Source organism: Equus quagga, chromosome 1, assembly GCF_021613505.1.
Source record: "Equus quagga isolate Etosha38 chromosome 1, UCLA_HA_Equagga_1.0, whole genome shotgun sequence".
In the NCBI taxonomy this organism is placed as follows: domain Eukaryota; kingdom Metazoa; phylum Chordata; class Mammalia; order Perissodactyla; family Equidae; genus Equus; species Equus quagga.
In genome coordinates, this window is record NC_060267.1 from 21,015,074 (window position 1) to 21,040,931 (window position 25,858).

At 41.0% G+C, this 25,858-nt stretch overlaps 1 protein-coding gene and 1 long non-coding RNA gene across 3 annotated transcripts in view; one reads left to right on the forward strand and one right to left on the reverse strand.

The window, feature by feature from the left end:
• Positions 1 to 2,286: 2,286 nt before the first annotated feature.
• Positions 2,287 to 7,230, reverse strand: LOC124229257 (uncharacterized). Its single transcript, XR_006885840.1, has 3 exons — positions 7,127 to 7,230; positions 2,952 to 3,045; positions 2,287 to 2,533 (listed from the first exon to the last, which is right to left on the reverse strand). It is a non-coding gene; the product is annotated as an uncharacterized LOC124229257 (long non-coding RNA).
• Positions 7,231 to 7,346: 116 nt separating this feature from the next.
• SLC38A4 (solute carrier family 38 member 4) overlaps positions 7,347 to 25,858 on the forward strand; it is a 70,390-nt gene continuing 51,878 nt past the window's right edge. Inside the window, exon 1 of one of the 2 annotated variants that reach the window (XM_046644375.1) lies at positions 7,347 to 7,453. The gene's annotated coding sequence lies outside the window, so the exon portion shown is untranslated. The remainder of the gene's footprint in view (positions 7,454 to 25,858) is intronic. The other variant, XM_046644385.1, reaches the window with a different exon arrangement.

A 25,858-nucleotide genomic window follows, 5' to 3' on the forward strand; every position in this document is an offset into this window, starting at 1 on the left:
TGCCTCTGGAGAGCGTGAGTAGGGGAAACTGAGGAATCCGTCTTGCTACCTAAGGTACTCACTCCACTTGAGATGGGTCCACCCCTCCCGCCACCTCAAGAGCACGAGCTTATATCCTGTCTCAACTGCAGGCATGGGCTTCCTGTGGGCATATAAATATGCTAAAGTTGCTACCATCTTAAGAAACAAAAACTTTCCTCAAAGTCATCCTCAAGAGTGATTTCCTCAGGGAAGTCTTTCCTTAGGCCCAGTGCATCCTTCCTTCTCTGCAGTCTTTGTCATTTTATATTTATTTGTCTCACACTTTTTTTGAGGATGCTTAGCCCTGAGCTAACATCTGCTGCCAATCCTCCTCTTTTTTGCTAAGGAAGACTGGCCCTGAGCTAACATCCATGTCCATCTTCCTCTACTTTATATGCGGGACGCCTGCCACAGCATGGCTCGCCAAGCAGTGGTGCATAGGTCTGTAGCCGGAATCCAAACTGGTGAACCCCAGGCCCCCGAAGCAGAACGTGCGAACTTAACTGCTGCACCACGGGGCCAACCCCTATTTGTGTCACACTTTGATTAAAATATTTCTTCCTACCCAACTATAAACTCCACAACGACAAGGATTACGTCTATTTTCACCCAAGGTTCTGTCCCTAACACCTACCACTAAGCAGGTACCCAATAAATGGCCATTAAATCAGAGGGTGAGCACATGTGGACAGGACTGGGTTTCCTGCGGGAGGAGATGGGGTCACCAGATTTGACTAGAAGGCTACCTGTGGGCAGGCGGACTCCAGAAGGGAGAAACATCTCAAGTGAAGGCAGCATTCGAGAGGCTTCGTGCCAGTCTTCCTCTGTGCAGTAAAATTAGTCAGAATTTCAGCCTTCAAACTTCCACATTGGAATACCCTTCTGAGGTGCATCTCACTCTTCAGAATTTAGCATATCTACATACTCCTGCATTTGAAGGCTGCTGAAGGCTCATCAGGTAGGATGGCCATGAAAGAGAAGGGCCCAGACCTCCTACCTTGCTGAAACCCTCATCAGAGAAGGGGCTGGAAGAGCATTGGCCCCTCAAGAGGAATGGAAGGCAGCATCCCCCTTGATGCTGAAGACAACCTCAGTAAGACAACTTCTCCAATGTCCCACGTAGGTTAGGAAAATCCCCCTTCCAGACTGGAATGCAACAGGGCCCCCCATAAACCCGGGTTATAATTTTAAAACCAATAAATTCCAAAGTCTTCTTCATAGCAGTATTTTAACCTGAAATGTTTTTGTTTGATAAAACTCCATCCTTGCCTTTAAGAAAATTATTGCTCAATTTTTCAACATCTTGAAAAACAGAGAAGCATCAATTGATTTACCCATCCATCCCTCCATTTATTTCTTCAGCAAATACATTTTGACAAGGCAGCTGCAGAACTTACAGTGTCAAGAGGAGCCACGCAAACAACCTATTACACAATGAGAAAGAACCAAGCAGCACGCAGCCTGGAGCGGCCAAACCTCGGAGGACCGCGCAGAAATAAGCACGTAATCCTGACCTCTTCCACACCATCCATCGCCTGCATTTGAGGACTAAAATTTAATGTTTTCATGGACTTTGTAAGTTTTGTTTTATTTTAGACTCAGTCTTGTGAAAATTAGAAAATAGATTAATAATAGTTTCCTGTTCTCCATCTCTTTAGAAGGCAAATAAAAGGAAACCAGAGTTTTGTTGTGGCAACCAGGGAAGAAGTAAACACCAGAAGCTGTGCAATGGCAAAACGTTAAGATCCTGCAGGACCCGAGGATCAGATTGTGTGTCCTCTTGTACTCAGGATGAGGAAACAGGCCCAGGGGAATAGAATGAAGCTTGGGTAATTACAAGAATTTTTCACTAACAAATGATGTGACTATAATTAGCATTTTCCATTTGAAAAAGGATATATGGTTTGAGTGCCTTAAGTAATTCATTGAAATTTTTTTAACAACTCTATGAATAGGCCCAATTGTCATGCCCACATTACAGATGAGGAAATTGAAGCATAGAAAGGTTAATTTGCCTAATTATTGTATAAACAACAACTACTTGTCAGCTAGTAAGTATTAGAGCTGGAATTCAAACCCAGGGAGTCTGGTTCCAGAAATCAGAAACAAGGTGTTTAACGTCACATGTTTTACCTCTTGTACTTTTGGAAAATACACACGCGTTTTTTTAATGGGATCATTCTCATTGAACAGGTCTAGTTTTTGGTGATGAGTGGTTTCATTTTATTTTTCCAGATAAAGGAAATATGAAGTTAAGACGGACATGAATACGTTTCTAACTCTCAGGGAATATCACAAAGGGTAAAATGTGCTTTTACAGTAATTTAATATCATTTTCTGAAAGCTGCCATGCTATTGCGTTACCTGGCAATATCAGATCAACGTCAGTCTCTGTTCAAACACCAGTTGTGCAAAGCCGGTCAGAGTAGCTGGTAGCCAGGCAGACTCAGTCACAGACTGTCTCTCTAGGCACCGAGATTATAATTGGCCACCTAATCACGGTGCCTCTTCACTTTAGAGAAAGAAAATACAAGATACAAAATATCATTAGGGATAAATCACAGGTAACTTTATTTAACAAATAACTCAGGCACAGATAGTGTTTGTTAAAATATGCAAATAATAGGGGCATTCTTCATTTGTTCATTCACTCATTCAGCACGTGTCTACTAAGTACCTATGTGCCAAATGCCACGGCAAATGCCAGGAACAGATAAGAACGAACAGGACTGGCTGCTAAGGGGCACGAAGTCTGGTGGGGGCCAAAACAGTGTATTATCATGTGCTTCTGGAACCCAAATGAGGGCAAGTCTCCTGATGGGACTGGATGGGAAGAGCTTTGGAATCACATACACCCGAGTCCTAATCAAGCCACTTAACTCAATCACTCTCTGTGCTCTCATCTGAAAAGTAGAGATAAATACACCCACCTCACAGGCAGTAAGGACTAAATTCCATGCCCCAAACATGCTGGTTCTCTTTTCCACCGTTCTTCAAACTTCCCAATCACCCCATGCTCCCCACCTACCAAGAAAAAAAAATAGCTGGAGGAGCTGGGGAAGGTTTCATTCACTTAAGTGGCGACACATGAGCTGGGGCTTGAACGATGAGTAAAAGGTGAAGTTGACAGGCAGAGTCAGGAGCCAGGGCTTCCAGGAAGTGGGGACAGTGTGTTCAAAAGCACTAAGGTATGAAAGACCGTGGCACTAGGGAGCTGGGGACAGTAAGGGTTTAGAACACGGGCTGCATAGAGGGGCGTAGTTGACCAGTGCTGTGAGCACCAAGCTGGGAAAGGCAGGTGGATATGACTGGTCAGCTGTGTGCATATAGTGCCATTTCCAGACTAGAGAGACAAAAGCCGACCTCCCTGGAGCTGGGTGTTGAACGCTGACCACGTGATACACCTTCTCCTCTCTGAGCTCCATCCAGGCGCAGCGTGGGCTCTGCTCCCCCTCTTCACCCCCCGGAGAGGAGCTCAGAGTCCAGGCCTCACGTCCCAATGTTGGACACTGAGTTGGATCTTCTAAGATCCTAGATCTTCCTTGATATTTTAGTTTTGAGACCCAGTATCTAGTTGTTTCATCATGTGTGAAACCGAGACAGTGAGCGATCTACTCGAGTATCTTCTTCCTACCAGTAGGAAATAGTAGCCCATTTAGGGAGCACGACTCTAAAGAAACCCAACCATAAATGTAAGTCATGGTATTACTCAGTTTCTCACTTAAATCAAATTCAAATTCATAGAAAAGAAAATCATTATACTGACATTAGAAGTTTATAGAGGTTCATGTAATTATGATAAAGAGATCATTACTTTTATAGTAATTATTTTAAAAATCATAATTTTATGGCTAACTATGCTGCATTGTAGGGTTGGCTACTTTGTAGGCAGGAAAACAGTAATCAGCTTTAGTAAAGAAAATGCTCAGGGGCCGGCCCGGTGGCGCAGTGGTTAAGTTTGCACGTTCTGCTTCTCGGTGGCCCAGGGTTCGCCAGTTCAGATCCCTGGTGCAGACATGGCACCGCTTGGCACACCATGCTGCGGTAGGCATCCCACATATACAGTAGAGGAAGATGGGCATGGATGTTAGCTCAGAGTCAGTCTTCCTCAGCAAAAAGAGGAGGATTGGCAGTAGTTAGCTCAGGGCTAATCTTCCTAAAAAAAAAAAAAAGAAGTAGAAAATGCTCAGAAGAAAAGGGAGGTGAGCTGTGGAAGGGGAGACATTGCATTTGAAGCCAGAAAACCTGGTTCATGCTCCAGTCTGTCATTTATTGGCTCTGTGTCTTTGGAGAAGTCATTTAACCTCTCTGAACTCCACTTTCCCCTCTCACTGAATAGGGAAAATAATAATACCTACATGATTGGCTTATTTTAGTATCAAGTGGCATAACATATGTCAAGGTGTTTTGTAACCTAAAGTCATTTTACTATTTATAATAATTACTAATTGGAAAAATAATCTATGTTAAAAGTGTACTATCAAAGAAAAAATTTATACAAAAGCCTACTAACATCACCGCTATCAAACTTTGCAAGGATATTATGGAAAACAAGAAACTTCCTATGTATGTTGCTTGAATAATAATGTTCTATTTTCTTCCTAAGGCATTCATTTATGCTAAAATTTAGTAATGGCTGTTCTCTGGATCATTAGAGATGTTCCTGTGAAAAGGGCTCATGATCATAGAGAAATACTGCACATTCCATCCCAACTTAGAGAGACTGATTAAAACCTCTGAGAAACCCCACAATAACTTTAACTTGGTGTTTCCCAAACTTATTGGAGTGTAGAACTCTGTTTTCAAGTATTAGCTTGAGTTAAAAGAACATACTTGGGGAATATTTTTATACATACTTTTCTTAAAACAAAAGCATCCACAACAAACCCAATAACGCTTGCTAGGAGCAGTGTGTCAATATAATTTCAGAGCGGAGAGCTCAATCGATCAAGCTTTGTCAGAATGGTAGTAAATTCCAACTGCTTTCTAAGCTTTTCTCTGGATTGCAAACGTTTTGTTTTCCTCTATCACTAGGCGAATGTGTAGTACTGTCTGAAAATAAGTCACGAAAATAATGTCTCAAGAAGCGTGCTCTGTTTTTCAGATGGAGAGACTGAGTCACTAAGAACTGAAGTGGTCACGGTGGCCAAGCTTGCACAGCTGGTAGGTGGCAGCTCTGAGATTCGGACTCAAGCGATCTGCTCCAGAGTCAGCGAATCATCTGACGATAAATGAAAATGTGTTTCTCGATGTGGTCCTGCAGAGAGATTCATATCGCCGGTGAGAGCTGCTCCATATTCCTTCACACACTAGTTTAAAACAAACCCTTGAGGAGTGTTGAGTCAATTCAGCACAGCTGTTAATAGCTCAAGTTTTTGACGGTAGCAAGTTAGATAATGGTTGTCAGCTGTGTCACACCACCCAGACATTGCTGCTTTGAGCTTTTCTAAAACTCTAATGATGTACAATAGCTATGAAGGCTGACAAACTTGAACTTTACTCAGCACTTCATTGCTTCATAGATGAATGCAACTCATTTTACCTCAACCTATAACCTGATTAATATTAACAGCATATATAGATGAATAACCCATAGTTCTCTAATAAATTAGGCAATGAACTGCTGTTTTTGATCTTCTCTGTACTAGCTAAGATAAAATGCTAAGAACTTATTAAATAAGTAGTTCACTAAAAAGTTGAGCAGTTGCATAGTCAACTAGTTTTCGGCTTAGAATTGCATTGATGCCATCTTCATTTGTGCTTTCTCTGGAATGGCTTTTCATTTTAGATACCTGGGTTTTGCTTTTACTGAATCTCAAGTTAGGCAGAGAGAAACATCTATCTATCTCGATCTCTCACTAATTCTCTCTCAAGCTTACCAATTTTGACACTTTACTCGCTTCTTAAAAGATGTTTATATTTATTAAATAAGATTCAATGGAGAAGTGTGGTAGTATAAAGATAATCTAGTTTCAACAAGCTTAAGGGGACTTCACAATTATTCAGATGTATTCTAATTTCACAAAATGGAAACTTCTAGTTATGAGAAACTAAAGAGGTATACCATATTTGGTCAAGTGGGAGATAATCAGCTTTTATAAAACAATATTTCTTATATACTCCTTCTTATCTGGTTTTTCTAAGTTCCAAAACAGTAACTCCTGGGAAGATATTTATTGCATCATCTTTCTAATGAATCTGCCTTGTCGGATGGTGTTAGTACAATTTGATGCATGGATGTGCACATCAATGTCGTATTTTGTTAACGTTCCTGGTTATCATACATCATCCAGGTGGATTTTTGTTGTGTTATCCTGTTTCTTAGAGTAGTAAGTTGCTGCTGGTGTTTTCGTTAATGGGAACTGTAAAATGAGAAGGTTCCGGGTATTCATGGTATGAACAAACAGTGAGACCTACCATTCTGAATCAAGCTCAATTGGATATGCGAGAATTCAGAAAGGAATTTGTGTTGCCTGGTGAGTTTGCTAAACTGTGGGGTCAGGTCTCCGTAGGAGAGTTTTTTTTTCCCTAAAGAACGACAAATGAGTACTAAATAAACAGGAGATTGTGGACATATTTGTTACGTGGGCCTTCTTTGAAACAAAAATTTTGGTTAACATCAGAAAATGGCTTTAATATAAACAGTTTTTCTTAGAATGGTAGGTAGTGCCTTTAATAACCAGAATTGAAATTATACTGCTATTTATTTTTTCCTAATTCCTTCTTTATATATACTGAGGATTATGCTTAAACTGAAATCCTAGGGAAAAAAATTACTACAAAAGCCCCCTACCCGTAGTTAAGCGCCAGCAGCTTATTCCCTGCTTCGCTCTTGCATAAGTGACTTTTACTGTGAATGACAGGTTTTTCATTTGTACCCCTTCCCCAAATGTTTACTTTTTTCCCTTTATGTCAAGTTCAGGTTTGACATCCCCAAACCTGGAGGAAATTTAGAGTCGCCAACCAGATGGACACTTTTACAGACCAAAAAATGAAGATCAACCTGCATTCCTGCCTGTGTGGCAGATCCAATAAACACAACCTTGACCAAGGAAGAAAGTTAATCATCAAAAAAAAAAGAAAAGAAAAATAACAACCAACTCACACCAAGATCTTCGGTGTTATGGGGCTCCAGGAAAGAGAAGCAGGGGCTTACAGCTCCCAGGCTTCACTCTTGAGGGACAGCTGGACAACTCAGCCCCACCTGGGAGGATGCTGTCGTTTACATCTCAGGTTGCCGCCTGACGATTGGTGGCTGGGCTGGAAGGGAGGGTCCGCAGGAAACGCGACACTGGGGATGCTGCCCCCTATCACATGATGGAAATTTCCACTCTTTAGGAAGGCGAAAAGAAAAGAAAGAAGGGTCTGTCTATCCACCCTTTTCCGATACTTCCCCTGGATCCTAATCGGAAGAGAGTAGAAAAAGAGGCAGGTGAGTGAAACTTTTCGTATTTTCTGTTGGACTTAGAAACGTGTCAATGTGCAAACTCGTGGCTGGATCCCAGCCGGGATGGGTGTTTGCGTGTGTGTGCGCGCGCACGGGGACACTCACACGTGTGCAGCGCAGTCCTTCAACTGTCCGGGGCTTAGGTTAGGCGTTGCTGCTCATCAGACCTTGTTGATGGTCCCCAGTTATTCTTACTATTTTCCAAAGGATCACAGTTTGGGTGGGTTATTGCAGGCTAGTGACCAGATTGACTACAAGTTAAGTAAACCAGGGCACACGCAGGGAAGGGAGACTGGCTGGGCAGGCTCATGTGTGACTCCGTTTGCAAGGAAAGGTGGCTGTGCCAAGGCAGCCTATTCCCGGGGGGCAGGAGGGGGGTGGCTGGGGCACCCCCGGCCGCGGCCCCGGGATTCCCTGGGCGCTTGGGTTTCGAGTTGGGTGTACTGGGACCGCTTCCACCGCCGGGGCCGCGCCGCCTGCCTAGTGGAGGGGACTCGACCCCGCTGCGGAAGCTGGCTCTGCCTCAGCTCGGGATTCTGCTGGCAAGGTGTTACCCGAGGCGCGGGACCTGGGCCAGGTGGGGACACTGGGTGCAGGACTCAAAATAGAGCCCTTGTCCTTGACAGCTGGGCCACCCAGGAGGCAGCACAGTTCCTTGGGTGGGGGTGGGGGGGCACAGTTCCTCGGGTGGGGGGCTCCGGCCTGGGGATCCCCCGCGGAGTCTCCTTCAGGAGAGGAGGAAGGCGAGAGCATTGCTGGGTCTGGGGGGGCCTCTGCCCTGGGCGGTGGGCGGCTTCGCACACTGAGCCCCTGGCTCCGAGGGAGGCGTCCCGCGCCGTCGGATTGGAAAGCGCGGGGCGCGCTGGAAAGAGGGAGGCGCAGCGCAGAAATGGGGAACGGAAAGGCGAGTGGAGTCCGGGAAAGGGAGAGAGGGCGTCGGAGAAGAGGGGAGAAGCCCACGGAGGAGAGGAGAAGGGAAGAGTCATAAGAGGCCAGACCCCAAGAGGGTGGGAGTGGGAGGGAAAATGGAGAGAAGAGGAGAGAAGGGAGGAGGGATCCTGTACGCAGGGGGCCTCCCCAGTCCGGGAGAGGAGAGAGCTGAGCGCAGGGACGAGCCAGCCGCGCGCTGGGGGCGGCGCGCAGGGAGGGGCTCTTGGTCTCGCGGTGGCACCGGTGGGCTCTGCGCCCCGGGTCGGCGTGGGCTGGAGTGGAGGCGCGGAGCGGGGGGACTCGCGAGTCTTCTGGGCTCCCTTTGCTGATCAAGCAGGGAGAGGTGGAGAGTGTCCCTTCCATGCGCGCAGGGACCAGCCCAGGGAGGAGAACCGGGCTGCTGACTTGGTTGGAGGAAAGGGGACGAACTAAACTGGGAACCCAGGCCTGGGAGAGTTAGTCGCTGGTGTGCCAGGGCGTGTGCGGAGGAGTGCGGGGTAGTGGTTGGGGGCCTAGAGGGACTTGGCGAGGCCGGGAGATCCCGAGCCGCAGTCCTCCGCCGAGCCCTTAGCTACCTGGGCTTGATTTCACTGAAGGGGGACCGTTTACTCTTGATACCTGTTTCTCAGTGCGAAAGGTACATGTCTACCTGTCTCAAGGGGCTCTCAGATTCCCAGAAAAAGAGATGAAGGAAGTAGCAGCGGCCCTGGAGGTGTAAGCAGACCCTGACTGCCCACTTCCCACGGCCGCCCCCTACCCCGGGGCTCCTGGACCTGCTTGCTTTGTTATCCGTTGGGAGTCGCACAGCTTCTCACCCTTAAGGAGAGGAGGCAGCGGACTTCACCATGGATGGCCTTTTTCTCAGTTTCCTGGTTTCCTATATTCAGCTGCTGCTTCTTTTTTTCTTTTTGTTTGTTTGTTTGTTGCTTCCAGGCAGCGCGGACATAATCATGAGGCCTGAATTGTCTCATGCTGTAAAGACAGCATCCTACACCTGGATCACAATTTCCAGGGCCTGGGAGCTGGGGCTGTAGCTGGGGTTCGTTCCAACTTTAGCTTTGCCTTTGGCAGACCTTAACTTTTTTGTGGAGCTGGGGTGGGGAAATTAGTCCCCTCTTGTTTTTTGTTCTTGTTGTTTTTGTCCCCGCTGCACTGCAAACACGTCTCTAAGGAGTCAGTGAGATTGGTGGACTCTCTCTTATGGAACACAAGAAATACGTGTGTGTGATATACCCTTTCAAATTCTAGAAAAATCAATCTATAGAAAATCTATGTTCCAGGTAGAAGTTTGTGACAGAGATGCTAAAGAGAATATCTGATCTTCCCAAATTACTGAAATCATGTGTTCAGAGACAGGAGGCTTTTTTGGGCTGATTTTTATCACAAAACATCAAAAAGCAGGAAGACTGGTATAAGGGGCTAAGTAACTTCCCCAGCTGCAGGGGTGGGAGCTCTTCTGCCAGGGTACGCAGAGAAGGCGCCCCAGGAGGCCAGTGGCTACCAGATTAACGATAATAATGGCTCACACATTAATAGCAGTTATTAGATTCCTGATGTGTTACTAAGTGCTTCTTTGATGTTAACATTTGATGCTCGTAACAACTTTATAAGATAGATTCTATTATTATACCCATTTGACAGATCAGGAAATGGAGATACATAGTGTGGAAAACACAGAATGTCTTTGGAAGTTCTATTTGGGTGTTCATTATTCTCAAATGTAAATGGGCAATTCTTTTTCACTTTGCCCTTTGTCATGGGCAGGACTGGACAGGTGACTTCTAGGGACCCAAAGCTGACTTCTTGGTCTATTACAGACTAATCCTATCCAAGAAAGCCAAGGACATGATCCTGCAGCTAAGACTGAATCTTTGCAGGCCCAGGACTGGATTTGCTATCCAGTGACATTTGAGAAATGCATTGTCTAACTATGGTTACCTGGCGGCTTATCAAATGCTGAGGGCGGGCAAAAAATGGACAGCACCTGGGAGACTTCTGTGTTAAATATTTCTCTTCTGTATCATTGTCTTTGTTCATTTCTGCAGTGTTTTCAGGTATCTATTCCTTTTTTTCCCCCTTATCCCTTGGACAGACTTACTAATATTTTCTAACTATTTTTAAAAATTTAAACTCCTTTTTTTTACTTTTTATATATCCAAAGCAATGATTTTTATAAAATCAAAGGTTTAATGGGGTTTAATAACTAGTGAAATATTGTAATGTATGTCAAAATAATAATACAGTTTTTAAAAACGTGCTTCCATGGATCACCTGAAATCATCTTGCCTGCCACTACTGCCCTGATGACATCTTGTAGGGACAATAAGGGGTGGGAGTAGGGAAGAGACAAAGGAAAGAAAAGAAGGACTCTCGGAGCCAGACTTGGAGCTAAGCCCTTTACACATGTGAACCACATTTCATCGTCATACAGGACTCTCTACTACAGGTGTTTGTTATCTTCATTTTACAGAGGAGGAAATCAACGCTCAGAGAAATTAAGGAAAGAACCAAGGGTCACACAGCTAGTAAGCAACAGTTCTGGCATCAGAACTATGTCCCTCCTATGCCAAAGTTCCTGCTTCTAGTAAAGAGAGCAGTGAGAGAAAGACTACTAGAGAACAAAAACTTAAGGAAACGAGAAGCTTAGAAAGATGTTACACAACAGAGAAGGATTGAGAGATAGGAGAATGGAAAAAACCGAATCACTTTCATGTGACTGCTAATCTGCCCCTGGACTTCCTTTACTGTTTTCGTAATGACCTAATTCCATTCATTCATTCCACAAACAATCATTGAGTTTTATTATCTTCCAGAAACTGTATTAAGAGTTTCTTTTATGCCTGTCTTCCTAAATCCTACCACTGTCCTGGGCAAAGACTAGGTGCTCAAGAAATGTTTGTCGAATAAATGAATTAGTCTGGCACGGGAAAGAATAAATAAGCAAACAGTTGCACCAACAGCATGTTAACGGCCAGGAAAAAATCAGATTTGAGCGCTCTGCCACTGAACCTGGCTTAGGAAAGGGGTCAGAGAACATTTCAAGACCAGGTGATGCCTGAGCTGGGTTTTGAAGCAGAAGTAAAAGTTAGCCAGGCAAAGAAGTGAAGAAAGTGGGAGAGGATTCTCAACAGAAAGACCGGCCTGAACAGAGGAAGGAGAAGGTGGGAGCCACTTTGGGAACTGACATTCAGTACTGGGAAGTGAAGAATGCCAGAGAAGGGGCTGGGACGGAGGTGTGGTCTGGGAGGTGGAAGGTGTGGTCTGGGAGGTCCTTAAACATTCCCTCTGCAAGTGTCTCATAGCTCTCTACCCGGCCCTTGGATTTCGGAAGTGAACTATGAACAAAATGACTGAACCCAGGAATTAGCAATACATTTTATTATTTTATCATTTTATTATGGCCCTAGAACAGTGAACCTATAGTGTTTAGACTCCTTACACTGTTAGGGTTTTAAAATCTGTGTTCAAATGGAAAGACGAGACTTTGTCGTCCCATGTATGGGAAAACCAAATTATTTTTCTTGTTCTCAAGGGGCATTTCTCTTTTAGCATAGATACAATCTACACCATCACGAAAAAGACTTCCAAACAAATGTTCTTCTAGGTTTTTCTTGGAGGGTAGCAGGGGAGGGGGGGATTTCTCTCTTTATATCAGTTTTTAGTGGTTTTATTTTTTATATTAGTGTGTTACAGAGTAGTCAGGAAGTAAAATGTATTTCACAAAAATAAGATGAGATGGGGAATGGAATGTCACCCTCCTATCTCCAAAGTAGATGTTTCTCCCAGTCAAGACTCTGGCTTTTGATACTAGACTTTGAAAACTCAACTGCTAATGTCTCTTCTCTCTGTAGGCATCTTTTATACCAATTTGTCTTTCTAGGCTCAGAGGTCTGCATGCCACTTCCACACTTGCAAAATACTCTTAGTCATACTGCTATTAGGAAGGGAATTCAAAGGATAAATGAAATTACAAATAATCCAAAACCTAATTTCGGTTCATAGATTAAATCCTCCACTTTTTAGCATTATCCTTGAGCAAGTTTTGTAATCTTTCTGAGCTTCAATCTCTTTATCTATAAAATCAGGATCATAATAATATCTACCTCGTGAGACTGTTATGAGGATGAAATGAGTTAACAGATGTAAAATGCTTAGGCTAATGATTGATACAGAGTAAGCACTCAATATGTGATAACTGTTATTTATTATCTGCCGCCCGAAGCATTATTTGAAATGTTAACAAACGTCTATACTAAATGTTCTTTGATAATGTGTTTTCCTCTAACTGTTGTAACTAAAATGAAGGAAGCAGAAGGGAGGGAATGAAAAAAGGACTAAATATGTAATACTCAAGCAGGACAGTCCAGCTCAGAATACCATCATTCCGTGTATAATAAGACTGAAAAGTTCCCTTATTTCCTGTTGGCTATTTGCTGCTATGGCTCCTGATAAATCTACTGTGTATTCATCATTAAAATGAACAGCAACTCCAGTTCCCTCGTTTTCTCTCATTTTTCTCTTTTGATCATGCAGTCGCCCTGGTGCCTCACATAGTACCCAGCATACATAACACACTCAGGCTTGTTTGTTGAATGGATGAAGGAAGGGAAACCTATTTCTTTTTTTTTTTTTAACAGTATTTATTCTTCAACTGAACATTTTTTCATTGCAATATTAAAAGCCTTTGCAAAGTGAATTTGTTCATTGTTGATAGTATAAATATTTTAAAATTATTTATTGAGTATGCATTGCTGCGTATGAAGTACGCATTGCTGCACGTGAAGTACTCAGGCTTGCGCGTCAGGCTGTGTGGATACGAATCCCAGTGCCCTCAGAGCTGAGCTACCTGCATTCAGTTCTTTGCTGTCTTATTTGGACTTCCTGCATTCAAATTTTGGCCCTGCCACTTTATAGCCAAGTGACCTTCAGCAGGTCGCTTAACCTGACTGCTTCTCTTCATCTGTAAAATGATGGGAATAGTTCCTACTTCATAAGGATTTTATGAGCATTAAATGAGTTAATATGTGTAAAGTATTTGGAACCACATTTGGCACTTTGTGAGCTCTAGGGGTGTCTGTTAAACAGTTAAAAGAAGCCCTGGTTTTCCAATTAGATATAATAACAGTACCTACCTTACAGAATTGGTTCAATGCACATAATTGCAGGGCACATAAGAAACACTCAAAAAATGTGACAATTACTATCGCTATTATTGCAAATCTTTATTTATTTTTCTGTTATGAGCAATGGGAGCCCTGACTTAGTCTTTCCATTTTTTGGTCTATTGAAAGTCTTGTTGATTCTAACTTAATTTCCACTGCTAACTTTTTCTCCCCACCCTGTGTTTGTCCTGTCATTTTACCTTGCGTCGTTTGCGCCTTTTACACCACATACTCCTCAAACCAGGACTTTGCTCTTTGTTTTGGCATAATTTTATAACACTGGGTACACTCACGGTACTATAAAAATGTTAAGAAAAAAGATGTAATTCACCAAGAGGCCACTTTGGCCGACACCTGGTCCGGCTGCTGTTCTGTTTGCCGTGTTGGTCCTGAGGCCGGCCGCCCGGCAGCATCTCCCACGGTGGCTGGTGGCTGGGGCCTCGCGGGTGACGAGCGCGTCGAGCGCGTCCTGCGCGGCCGCCGGGGCGCAAGGAGCGTGAGCTGAGTGGTGGCGCGCGGGAAGGACCGCGGGAAGCCACTGGCTCAGGACACCGCGCCGCTCACAGATTTGCTGGCGTTGCTGCCACTCTGCTAGAGACCAGGCAAGGGAGTGACATGCACTTGGAAGGAGAAGTGAACAAGGTGGGAAGAGGGAGGGATTCATTAAGGAGAGAAGCTACGGTGGCCCTTGCTGTTGTAGGAAACATTTGCTGCGTGCTACCTGGGGCTACACCTGCTATGGTCTGATTTTCTGGAATTTTTCCAAATGGGAGGAATGCCGTACCTGAATGCAGAATGTACTTGTAAACAATATAACCAAACTGACCTCGGTTGTTAAAGCGCTCCCTGACAGGGTTCGTGTTTCCAGTCTTGCTTCCTGAATGCCTGAAAAGCAATCAGATGGTTCAGAGCACTACATAAATGGAGCGATTTTATTATAGTCCTGAGAACACTTTTCATCACTATTTTATTCCTTCTTGTTTTTCAATGCAATTCTTTAATAACAGCACACTTTAAAAAAATATCAGACATTTTTGGCGTGTGTCTCTATGCTATGTTTACACTTGCTCTGCAGATGAGTTCATACTGTTGGTTGACTTACATATATTTAAATTTTTTATTTTGAAGTAATTATAGAGTCATAGGAAGTTACAAAGGCAATGCAGAGAGGCCCCATATCCCTTTCACCTAGTTTCCTCCAATCCTTATATGGGACCTGATTTTCTTAGAATATCAAAAGCAGGAAATTGGCATTGGTACAATACGTGTGTATCATTTCTATGTCACTTTATCACATACATAGATTTGTGCAAACACCGCCACAACCAAGATACAAGACTTCCATCGCTACAAAGCTCTCCCTTATAATTACACCCACTCCTTCTCCCTACTCCTGGCAACCAGGTGTTTTCCATCTCTAGATTTTTGACATTTTGAGAATGTGACATAAATGGAATTGTACTGTATGTGATCTTTTTGAGACTGATTTTCTTTATTCAGCATGATGCTCTTGAGATCCATTTGAGTTGTTGTATCAATAGTTTGGTCCTTTTTATTGGCAAGTAGTATTTCAGTTGCTTGACTATATTTAGTGGTATATTTTTTTCTCTCCATTGACATACTTATTTAGAGCTTCAGTTGGTTTAAAGAGATGCTGAGGGCACTTGGTAAGGTGAAAATTGTGAGGGCAAAATTTGAATAAGCTTTTCTCTTCACAGTGACATTTGTGTGTGATAGGGCAAAAGGATGGATAAACTACATCATCGTTTAAGATAGGCCACCTGAGGATTGGAACGGAGAAAAGGAATAGGGCAGAGAAAAGTGTGTAATTAGATGATAAAGTATAAAATTGGTCACATTTTAAAATTTCCACACCCATATGATAATCTATCCTGTGATTTCACCCTTAGTAGGACAACTCAGATTTCTTGAAACTAATAAAAACAATGCCTCTGCAATAGAGAATTCCCTCCCAGTCTATGCTCAGTCACATTACTGACAACTTCGGGACAGAGGCATGGCTGGAAATGGCAGCAAGTCATTCTAGGGTTTGACAGGGGTCACCCAAAATCAAAAGAGCATCTTTAGCCCTAAGGTAGCTATCAACTCTCAAGAGACTGTCAGTTTTATACTACTCTGACCTTTCACCCACACCTACTGGTGGGAGGAGCTTAAGTCAGTTTTTTTTGTTTTGCTTTGTTTTGCTTTTGCTGAGGAAGATTTGCCCTGAGCTAATATCTACACCAGTCTTCCTCTATGTTGTGTGTGGGTCGCCATCACAGCATGGCCACCAATGAGTAGTGTAGGTCCACACCTGGGAACCGAATTTGAGCCACCGAAGCAGAGCATGCCGAACTTAACCACTAAGCCATGAGGCAGCCCCAAAGTCAGGTTTTATTTAAAACAAAGATGTTATCCTTCACCCAAATGCCCACCAGCATGGGGAACCTGGGCACTAGTGGCTATACCTAGCTAAGCGAAGCGCCTCACTTCTCAATAGTCCCTAGAGGAGTTGGGAGCGTCCCTGCCTTCAGCCAGCATGTATTGGAGAGCTCTCGCCCCACCCTACCCTGGTCCCCAAGCGGAGGAGAGGACAACATATCCACTACTCTCTGAAAGTGTAAATATCCCTTTGAGTTTTTAGAATTTTACATTTGGGACTTTCAAAGACATATTGTCAATTCACAAAATAACAAAAACTATCAGTCTAGAGCCCTGATTAGACCCACATCTACCTGAGGGTACACCCCAAGTCTCCATTCTGATGATTTCTGTTACCAGAAAAATATTCATTATCCTAAGCCCTGCCAGAGGATGGAGGGCAGGTAGGGGATGCTGGTTCCAAAGTCTAAACAGAGGAATGACCGTCATAACTAAAATAACATATAACTCCTTTTATAGACAAATCTGCTTTTCTGAATCTTTCGAAATGGAATAGAATCATTTGTGCTGTCTTTATGATTTATTTTATTTTGTGTAAACCTTGGATATCTCGTGTGGCTTTGCACGCTGTTCTTCTGGGTCCTGTCTCCTGTGTGTGGACCATACGGTCCCCCAGCCTGCGGGAGGGCAGATAACTCAGGCCTGTAATCGTGAGGGAGTGCATACTTCGCTGTCCACGGGGAAACTGAACAAAAGGCCCACTGGACTTTGTTTCCCCCTCTTACATTGTGCTGTTTACTTATTTGACTAATGATGACAGTCCTTAGAGGGGTGTGACAAGAAATGTAAACACATAGACTATGGTTCCCAACATTGCAGGCATTGCTTTCTTAAGGGGTGACTGGAGAGCTTGTTTGTTTTTTAAACTTTGTCTGTAAAGAGAAGAACTAGAGTTTCTCTGAAGGAAAAATAAAATACAAATGCTTCATGCACTGTATCAATATAGACAAAAATCAAGCATTAGCTGTACAATTACTTTCGAGCAATTTTGTAATACTATAGCAGTACTACACTTTGAAGAATGAAAACAAATACAATGCTTTCCATTATTTTTTTATACCAGAATTCCATAAAGTGCAAACTCTTTAACCTGGCAGGCAGGGTCAGCCTCAGCCGGCCTCTAACAAACATTCCATTTGAGCTCAAGTGGACTCTAGCTGTTTTGGTGTTCCTGAGGCCAACCTTCTGATCCCATTTCTCCTGCCTGGAACCCCTGCCCCCCACGCGAAATCACGCCATTGAAATCACTCCATGAAACCTGGTCACTTTGCCCCAGCTCCCGTGCTGAGCTCTCCAGTTCAGTCCCAAGACTTAAATATCGGGATCCTGTTAGGAATAGTGTCCAAAACAAAGTAAGCGCCCAAAGGTGATGGAATGTCATTAGGAGCCAGGCTCTGCAGTCAGCCATGGAGGTGAGTCCTGGCTCAGCCACTCCTTCACTAGCTTTGGTCTCTAGGTAAGTTACTCCGTCTTTCTGAGCATCAGTTGCGTCACTTGTAAACTGGGGATAATGATAACACCTATCCCAGAGGTGAGGGTATTACTGATTTGATACATGTCAAGTGCTTGGCACTGTGCTGGGCTACCATGAATATGCTTACTACTAGTGAGAACTTTAAAAAACGAGATTTCAGACTTTACAAAATTATCAGGATTATGGTCTGAGTGAAGGATGCAGACCACAAAACTTGAATGTTTAGGCTTCTCTGTGTCTCTCAACCCTAATTGCTATCATAAGAAGGGACAGGGTCCCTCTATACTTCTCAACCAGGAGGAAAGACTCTCCAGTTGGCCACCCAGTGAGATTAAACACAAACAGATTGAAACAGAATGACTCTTCCCTTCTTAGATGTAATAGAAATATGTGTGGTTTGGCACAGATTTTATTTTTGGTAAGAAGTAATCAAATCATGGATGAATTTCTATAAAGAAGGGAGCAAATGCTAGATATTAGCTTAAAGAGTGATTAAAATAGCCTCATGATGAGTCATCCATCCTTGAAGCTATTTACAAATACAACCTGTAGCCTTAGAAAAGTGAAAATTTTAATGAATTCACTGGTTGTTTGAGCTACGTGATATAAATTATTAGGTTTTCTGATATTCTACAGATTGATTGATATTTTACTGAAGCATGGCTTCAGTCAAATCAAGGGCATAACCATTAGTGCTTTTTTTGGTTACACTGGTATCTAAACAAACCCCTTTTGTGTTTTGCATTACACTTCTGAAAATGATGTGTTTAGACCACAGCATGCAGTTACAAACAGAACAGCAATACTTGCAATAAACAGCAAGGTAGATTGGATTGGGATAAAGGCTGCAGTCAAATGCAGATTCTGGTGTCGTCCTGTTCCTGAGGCCACATCTTAAATAATTACTCTGTGTTCAGTGATTGGAACTCTATATGTACCAGTGTTTGAAAACAACAACCCCCCCCCCCCCCACAAAGATGTCCTTAAAATTAAGTAAGGTGCACATGTGCACATGGATATGCATAAATTTTACAGGTACGAAAGATGGAAATTCTGCTCAAAAGTCTCACTTGTCTAACTAAGGATATGGAAAAACTCTTTGTTACGTGATTAGAGAATGTGGTGTTCTAGTTAAGAGGAAATTATACCTGCCTTGGATCGTCAATTTTCAGAGAATTAGAATACAGCAAGATCTATTTTAAAATCAAAATTCTATTGAACATAATTTAATCTTTCAATGTTTCAGAGTGCCTTAGGCTCACTATTGTTAACTTCATCTATAATGGCAAAACTCAAAAGTGCTAGTTAGTAGAAGTTTCTGGTTGGCTGAAGGAATTTGTAGTATCATCCTTCTGCAAACTTTTGGGAAGAATATCAAGAAAAATATATGTAGTAGTTCTAAACTAAGATACTTAAACCTTTCTAATACAGAAAATTTCTAACATATTCTAAAGCAGAGAATAGTATAATGAAACTCCAGCTTCACCCAGGTTCAACAATTATCAGTATTCATCTGTTGCATTTCATCCATACCCACATCTTTCCTCGCTGCTACCCCCACCACCATCATCACTAGATTATTTCCTAGGAAATCCAAGTCATCATATAATTTTATCCATACATGATTCAGTATGCATCTCAAAAAGATAAAAGTCTTTAAGAATAACTAAAATATTATCTCATCTTAAATAAACCAACATTTCCTTAATATTATCAAATATCCAGGCTGTGTTTAAATATCTCTGTCTCCTTCTTTTTTGTTTTCCCCTTAGTTTGTTTGAATCCTAATCCAAACAGACTTCACACACTCACTGGCTGATGTCTCTTAAGTCCGTTTCAATCTGTAGGTTCAGTGACCTCTCATCTCTTTTTTTCCCCCTTACAATTTATTTAATGATGAAACCCAGTCATTTGTCCTACAGAATCTCCACTATTCTGAATTTTGTTTATTTATACAACTTTTAAAGTCCTCAGACTCCGATATTCTCCCTTTTCTATCCAACCCTCATAACCGCCTTCTCTTTTAAAGAAAAATTGTACCTTGTTGTCGTTTCTTTACCTGTTTCCTTGAGGATCCTCCAGCCTACGTTTTGCCCAATTTTGCCCAAATCTTTTCTCTTAATACCCATGATTTACCTAACACTTCTTCCTGATGGAACCTGGCTGACCTTTTCAATCAAGTTTCAAAATGTGTCCTGGTCTACTCACCCAGGGGGCTTATGCAACTCTCTAAGATTGCAAGACATCACCAGTAAACAAGAGGGGTTGTTTTGATTTAAGAAATTGTGCCACCTATTTTTTAAAAAGTACTTCTCTATAACTGATACACAGATATATTTACTAGGAAATTATATATTTGGGATTTGCTTTAAAATAATGGGGTGGTGGGGGTGGTTTACGTGTAATAAGATTGGCCACGGCTGATAATTATTGAAACTGGATAATGCCTGTGTGAGGTTTCACTGTATTTTTCCATCTACAGTCGTATAATTTGAAATTTTCCATAGAAAGAAAGAAAAATGAAGTGTGCCATATTGTCTAAGCTAAGTAATGAAACATTTTGTTTGGGAGGCTTATATTGTAACACTTTGATGTCTAAGGAAGAATGCACTTGCTTTTCTCAGTCTGCAACTCTGGTTCCCCTAAAAACAAGTCAGTTTTTAAGTAAAAAATCAGCAAACAAATAATATTTAAATGAAATGGGGAAGTGGTTTGGAAAGATTGAAAATGTGACTCGTGCAGAGGTAATTCATAGGTTTTCGGATTTGTCTGAGCTGCCTTCCTTAAGATTCTAGTGTGGCAGAGCTCCTTGACGTGCCCCTGTAGTCTACCAAGAGCTGATGAATGACTCTTGAAAGAGGAGCGACCCAAACCATTTGGTTATCTCATGACAAAAGATGCTAGGATGGATTATGAAGGCCACACTTACAAGCTTTCCCTGCTACTATGCAGGTGAGCAGGCAGATCCTATTTTCCAATGCGCAAGTCAAAAGCAAACCTTTCCCACAACCCATCAGCTTTTAACTTTGGTCTGATTTCTCTTTATTCTATTCAACTGTTGAAAACAGAACAGCATTTAACACCTTGGGTTTACGCTCGCTAGCCGTCTACACTAGAAAACGCTTTAAAGGACACTTAGCCTTTATTAATAATAATGTCCTATTACTTCATTAGATTATATTTAATTGAGTAATTTATTTGCTAGTAATTAATTTTTCACTGTAATCAGCCACACAACAGCAAAATTTAAGGTTTTAGAAACATTTTCGTGAGCAAAAGGTGAGAAGTCAACATTTAATCGTATTTATTATTACCAATTTAAATACATAATAATATTGTTGGTGATATTTTTACTTTTACAAGTGTAAAAGTATCTTACAGATTCGTGCAGGCTGGGCCCCAACTCCGTAAGCCATATCTTCTTTGTAAGCTATTAAGTTGCTCAACCTGGAACTCTCCTGTCATGGATTTTTCAGGAATTTGATCCTCTCCACTGGTGCAAGGTTAGTCTATACTCAGATTCCCAGTGCCTCTGAGCTGTTACTTCCTACATAGTCACTTTTTAAAAATTTTTATCAGAATTGAAATAAAAAGCCAGATGCTGCCCCTTTGTAATTCTTTCAATAAAACTAATATTATATATGTCTATATTTCTGAGTTTCTAGGTTTGTAAATATTTTACGTTTTGCAAAAAAAATTAGCAAAACAATTCAATGGCCCATGTGAATACACTTTTTATTCTTTTATTCTCCACCAAAATTGACTGAGAAAGATAAATGAGAGCAGCACACTTTTGAACACTGACAGTAAGGAAATAGTTGTGTGATGGATTTTAAATTCCATGTGATATGAGCCCCAAATATACCAGTTATTGAGGCCAAAAGAAGGCCCAACCACCTGCCTACCTCACACTAAAGCACAATCATTTTCTCACAATAAAAGTAAATGTTTTATACTTGTCCTTTAGAAACAGTATAGAGTGGCTTTTTTGCAGATTCTTCAATGTTTACTTTTAACAAATAAACTTCAAGCATACATAGAAAATATCAAGCAAAATAAAAATGAGGCATTATATTTACGTATCATGTTTTTATGAAGCAATAGTTGTCGACTTCAATTCTTACATTGCTATGGTTGTATCTTCTTTGCCAGAGTCACTGTTATGTATCCAAATACATTACACCTTTAAGATTCCTTTTGTAAATATAACAATAGTAATAATAAGTACTTCGAAATATGCAAACTACTTAGAAATATTCTTATGTCTCATATGAAATATTATTACTGTACACATTTCCATTTTGCAGAACATCTAATCTGTACCTGTACAACTAACATATTTTTGTATGTTTCTTTAAAAAAAAAGTTCTCTTTATCTTAGAAACATGTATATGCTTTGTATTGCAGTGGTTGCTATGGCAAATCTGTATATTTTTTAAAATACCAGACCAGAGTAAACAGACATTGCAGAAGACTGAGGGAGTGCTGGAGGCATCAAGACCGTGTCAGCATTTCTGTTATAAATATATGTTTTTTCAGGGTTTCCTAAGTGTGAAATGTTAACTCCATAACAAGTTAACACAATGCTAATGCCTGAGTGGCTGAATATTTTAAAGGGCCTGCTATAAAGAAACAATTTCTCTTGGGGATCTGTGACTATTGCAGATAACAAAAGTTTGGGGACCATTCGTGGACCATTCATGGAATGTTTGCCGGTAGGCCTAGGAATTAAATTTGCCATCTGGTTTTTAGCCAAGAATACGGAATGAAATTTTAGAATTGGGGTTTAGTTAATATATGATTCTTCTGAATGAAAAATAATCTTCTGTTGAAGAGTAGATTCTCATAAAAATATTAAGCACCTAGGCTATTTTATGTGGCTCCCCAATTTAAAAATGTACAACCAACAGCAACAATTCATATTTATTTAGTTCTTACTGTATTCCAGGCTCTGTACTGAGTTCTTTACATATATTATCTCACTTGTGGAAAAGTAAATAAAGAATATATATGGCATCTTTAATAAGTTACTATTCTGTGCAAAAATAAGGAAGGAAGAAAGGAAAGAAGGAAGGAAGGAATAACAGAATAAAAAATAAGAAGAGGTCTTAATTTACCAGTCTGCTCAAGATATAAAATGAAGGCCATCTCCGTATGTTTGTAGAGCCAGAGAGAGAGAGCAAGATAGGAACCACTTAGAATCCTTGAAAAGTTATTTCCCCCGCAAATTTACTCAAATACAAGCCTTGTGTCAATTATTCTTAAATAGTTTCAGCAGTCCCAACATAGAATAGCTGTGATTGGATGAGATCATGCAAAGCTTTGAAAGAAAATTGTTTCTTAAACACTTTAGGTGAAAACTCATGTGCCACAAAGCCATGTGGCCTCATCTGTTTCTGCATACTCAAAATGAATTTATATATACTCCTGAATATTCCTCATGGCTATATATAAACATTTGTGCTGATGCGTATAGAAACTGAGTAATTTTGTGTGCTGAAATCCTAGGAAAAAAAGAATAAACAGAGCCTCAAATTTTTCACTGTAGCTGGAGTGATTTAGCTTATTGAGTTCATCATAAGGAGATTTCTCTGCTGAGAAGGCATCTAAAAATGCGTTTCATCTTTTTGCCATATATTCATAAATCCTTATATTAGTGTAATAAAAATAAACTATACTGGATATTAAAGAGATATCTAAATAATGTTTCTTGTGACACAAACATGACCAGAAAACGCTGAGTAAAATCCTAGAAGCTTCTTCAACAACTCCCTGCAGCTTCATTTTCTGTATTTTGTGTTGTGGTTCTTGCTCCTGTTGATTCTTTCCCTAATTGGGTATGCGAGTAATGCTAATCTTTTTTTTTTTTTTTTTTTTTTTTGAGAAAGATTAGCCCTGAGCTAACATCTGCTGCCAATCCTCTTTTTGCTGAGGAAGACTGGCCCTGAGCTAACATCCGTGCCCATCTTCCTCTGCTTTATATGTGGGATGCCTATCACAGCATGGCTTGACACTTGGTGCCATGTCCGCACCCAGGATCCGAACTGGCAAACTCTGGGCCGCCGAAGCGGAATCCGCACACTTAACCACTGCGCCATCGGGCTGGCCCCTGAGTAATGCTAATCTTGTTTACTTACTGATTGCCCCAGGAAAACCAGTCTAGAGGACTATACATTAGACAATGAATAATTCAGCAGACTAGGTATTGCTATCCTACCACCAAATAGTGGGATTGATTTTTTAAGACTAAATTTACCTTATAAAAATTAAACTTCAAGTTGTTTAATAAAAATTAAACAATTTCAAGTTGTTGAGACCATGAATCTTAGTAGTCTGAATAGGTACTAAGCTTAAAAACATCTATATTTGTGTAAAAAATATACTTCAATATTATTCTGTTTAGGAGAAAAACAGGAAGTTAGTCCTGTCAGTATATTTACACTCATGTGAAAACAGCTCAATATCTCAGCAACTGGAAGACCAACTGTTTGAAAGAGAAAGAGATGGAAAGCAAGTAAATTATCAGAGCGGACATCAGCAGCTTCCATCAGCATTGTATTCATTCCCGTTTAGACCCATAGCACCCAATGGGTGAAAAAACTGGCATGTTTCTGAAATAGCATAAGAATATTTTATAAGAACACTAAAGTTTTTTTTTTTCAAATAAACAAGTTAGCTTTATTATTTGGCTTGTATTTCACTGTAGAAATGTGCAATATAAAATTTAACATAAAAACAATAGAATTTTGTACAGTATAAAATTCTTTGAACAAGCAATAAACACACAAACACTAACATACACCATGTATAAGGAGGATCAATAGATAGATGAGAGACAGATATAATATTGGGACTATTATAAGGAAAACAACTCAAAATTAATGAAAATTCTGTTAAGAAGTATCCATAATTTCAGGTATAGAACTATAAGTAGTGATTCTTTTTTTTTTTTTATTGCAGTAACATTGGATTATAACATTATATAGCTTTCGGATGTACATCGTAATATATTTCAAATTCTGTATAGATTACATCACGTTCACCACCCAAAAACTAATTATAGTCCGTGAGCACACATGAACCTAATTACCCCTTTCACCCTCCCCACTCATTCCGTCCCCTCTGGTAACCACCAATCCAATCTCTGTTGCTATGTCTTTGTTTGTCATTTTTATCTTCTACTTATGAGTGAGATCATATGGTATTTGACTTTCTCCCTCTGACTTAATTCACTTAGCATAATACCCTCAGAGTCCATCCATGTTGTCACAAATGGCTGGATTTCATCATTTCCTTTGACTGAATAGTACTCCATTGTGTATAAATACCGTATCTTCTTTATCCATTCGTCCCTTGATGGGCACCTAGGTTGCTTCCAAGTCTTGGCTATTGTGTATAATGCTGCGATGAACATAGGGGTGCATGTATCTTTATGCATTTGTGTTTCAAGTTCTTTGAATAAATACCCAGCAGTGGGATAGCTGGATCAAATGGTAGATCTATTCTTAATTTTCTGAGGATACTCCATAATTCTTCCCATAGTGGCTGCAGCAGTTTGCACTCCCACCAGCAGTGTACAAGGGTTCCCTTCTCTCCACATCCTCTCCAACACTTGTTGTTTCCTGTCTTGTTAATTATAGCCATTCTGACCAGAGTGAGGTGATATCTCATTGTAGTTTTGATTTGCATTTCCCTGATAGCTAATGATGCTGGACATCTTTTCATATGCCTGTTGGCCATCTGTATATCTTCTTCGGGGAAATCTCTCTTCAGATCTTTTTCCCATTTTTTAATTGGATTGTTGGTTTTTTCGTCGTTGACACATATGAGAAGAACACTAAAGATTTTAAAATAATGTTTTTAATTTCTATAAAGCTTTCTATTTGAAAACACCTGCATATGTGTTTCCTCATTTCTAAATCTCAAAGAGTGAATCAAACTAGACCTAATAAGGGATTTGACACCATAGTCTTTCAGACTTCAACTCAAATTCTAAGTAGTCTTATCCAGGTTAACGTCAAATTAATGAGAAGTAGCAATATATGCATGCTTGTAAGACTTCCTTATATTCAAGAGATGTAAAGATGGAAGCTATGGAGTCCTGTTTGATCAAGGAGCTGCCTCGAAGAGAGCCAGCCATCTGTTTACACTGCCAGCTTACCGTGCACTGATTCACAGTGCTTAAAGAGGTCTTACCTTTGAATCAACTCACTACGATTAGACCAAAACTATGTGGTTAGCAAATTTCAGAATTAGTACAAAAATGCCCACAAATCTCAAATCCTAGAGGGTAAGCAAAATGTAGATCACTTACTTTGGCATTTAGAAAATGTGTCTTGGCACATCTTTGGGTCTTGATGTTTTGTCAGTCTCACCAAAAGG